We start from the raw sequence: 2,500 nt of genomic DNA, 5'->3' as shown, positions 1-2,500 counted from the left end.
AGGGAGAGAGAGGGGAGAGAGAGGGAGAGAGAGACTGAGAGAGAGAGAGAGAGGAGAGGAAGAAGAGAGGGGGAGAGAAAGAAAGAGAAGAGGGAGAGAAGAAAGGGAGAGGAGAGAGAAGAGCGAGAGAGAGAGAGAGAGGGGGGAGAGAGGAAGAGAAGAGAGAGAGAGAGAGAGAGGGAGAGAGGGGAGAGAAGAGGAGAGGAGGGAGAGGAGAGAGAAGAGGAAAGAGAGGAGAGAGAGAGAGAGAGGAGGGAGAGAGAGAGAGGAGAGAGAGAGAGAGGGGAGAGAGGGAGAGAGAGAGGGGAGAGGAGAGAGAGGAGAGAGAGGGAGAAGAGGGAGAGACAGAGAGGGAGAGAGAGAGAGGAAAGAGAAAGGGAGAAGAAGAGGGGAAAGAGAGAGAAAGAGGAGAGAGAGAGGAGAGAGAGAGAGAAGAGGAGGGGAAGAGAGAGGGAAGAGAGAGAGGAGGAGAAGGAGAGAGGAGGAGAGAGGGAAAGGGAGAGAGAGAGGGAGAGAAAGAGGGAGAGAGGGAAATGAAGAGGAAGAGTGAGAGGGAGAGGGAGAGAGAAAGAGGGCGGGAGAAAGTGAGAGAGAGAAAGAAAGGAAAAGGGAGAGAAGAAGATGGAAAGAAAGAAAGAGTGTGAGAGAGAGAAGGAGAGAGGAGGGGGAGAGAGCGAGAGAGAGAAAGAGAGAGCCGGAGGGAGAAGGAGAGATGAGGAGAGAGGGGAAGAGAGAGAGAGAGAGAAAGAAAGAGGGAGAGAGAGAGAGGGGGGAGAGATAGGGGAAGAGTGAGAGAGAGGGAGAGAGAGTTGGGGAGATAGAGAGGGAAATGAATAGAAAGAGAAAGACGGGGAGAGAGAGAGAGAGAGAGAGAGAAAGAGAGAAAAAGGGAGAGACAAAGAGGAAGGGAGAGACAAAGAGGAAGAGAGAGAAGGAGAGAAAAGAGGAGAGGCAGAGAGGGAGAGGGAGACAGAGAGGGAAAGAGAGAGAGAGACAGTGAGACAGAGAGAGAGAGGGAGAAAGAGCCGGAAGGAGAAGGAGAGAGAGATAGGGAGAGAGGCGGAGAGAGAGGAAGAGAGGGAGAGAAAGGGGAGAAAGAGAAAGGGAGAGAGATAGAGGGAGGGAGAGAAAGAAACGGACAGAGAGAGGGAGGAGGGATAGAGGGAAGGAGAGAGAGAGAGGGAGGGAGAGAGAGATTGAGGTAGGGGCAGAGAGAGGGAGAGAGAGACAGAGAGGGAGAGAAAGAGGGAGTAGACACTGGTGTAAGATAAAGATGTGAAAATGTGTGTATGAAACAGTGTCAGACAAATTAGGGAGTAGACACTGGTGTAAGATAAAGATGTGAAAATGTGTGTATGAAACAGTGTCAGACAAATTAGGGAGTAGACACTGGTGTGAGATAAAGATGTGAAAATGTGTGTATGAAACAGTGTCAGACAAATTAGGGAGTAGACATGGTGTGAGATAAAGATGTGAAAATGTGTGTATGAAACAGTGTCAGACGAATTAGGAGTAGACACTGGTGTAAGATAAAGATGTGAAAGTGGGTGTATGAAACAGTGTCAGACAAATTAGGGAGTAGACACTGGTGTGAGATAAAGATGTGAAAATGTGTGTATGAAACAGTGTCAGACAAATTAGGGAGTAGACACTGGTGTAAGATAAAGATGTGAAAATGTGTGTATGAAACAGTGTCAGACGAATTAGGAAGTAGACACTGGTGTAAGATAAAGATGTGAAAATGTGTGTATGAAACAGTGTCAGACAAATTAGGGATTAGACACTGGTGTAAGATAAAGATGTGAAAATGTGTGTATGATACAGTTTCAGACAAATTAGGGAGTAGACACTGGTGTAAGATAAATATGTGAAAATGTGTGTATGAAACAGTGTCAGACAAATTAGGGATTAGACACTGGTGTAAGATAAAGATGTGAAAATGTGTGTATGAAACAGTTTCAGACAAATTAGGGAGTAGACACTGGTGTAAGATAAATATGTGAAAATGTGTGTATGAAACAGTGTCAGACAAATTAGGGATTAGACACTGGTGTAAGATAAAGATGTGAAAATGTGTGTATGAAGCAGTGTCAGACAAATTAGGGAGTTGACACTGGTGTAAGATAAAGATGTAAAAGTGGGTGTATGAAACAGTGTCAGACAAATTAGGGAGAAGACACTGGTGTGAGATAAAGATGTGAAAATGTGTGTATGAAACAGTGTCAGACAAATTAGGGAGTAGACACTGGTGTAAGATAAAGATGTGAAAGTGGGTGTATGAAACAGTGTCAGACAAATTAGGGAGAAGACACTGGTGTGAGATAAAGATGTGAAAATGTGTGTATGAAACAGTGTCAGACAAATTAGGGAGTAGACACTGGTGTAAGATAAAGATGTGAAAATGTGTGTATGAAACAGTGTCAGACAAATTAGGGAGTAGACACTGGTGCAAGATAAAGATGTGAAAATGTGTGTATGAAACAGTGTCAGACAAATTAGG

The 2,500-nt window shown here is 44.9% G+C and overlaps 2 protein-coding genes across 3 annotated transcripts in view; both read right to left on the bottom strand.

The window, feature by feature from the left end:
- LOC144979122 (uncharacterized) overlaps window positions 1-2,500 on the bottom strand; it is a gene marked incomplete at its 5' end in the record, with an annotated part of 100,361 nt that overhangs the window by 61,287 nt on the left and 36,574 nt on the right.
- LOC144979682 (uncharacterized) overlaps window positions 1-2,500 on the bottom strand; it is a 14,882-nt gene that overhangs the window by 7,711 nt on the left and 4,671 nt on the right. The gene's annotated exons all lie outside the window — the stretch shown is intronic.

This window comes from Berghia stephanieae, chromosome 9 (assembly GCF_034508935.2).
Source record: "Berghia stephanieae isolate SIO BIC M18660-M18661 chromosome 9, UCSD_Bste_1.3, whole genome shotgun sequence".
Lineage (NCBI taxonomy): Eukaryota > Metazoa > Mollusca > Gastropoda > Nudibranchia > Aeolidiidae > Berghia > Berghia stephanieae.
Note: the sequence above shows the minus strand (reverse complement) of the source record. Positions and strands in the feature narration are given on the sequence as shown.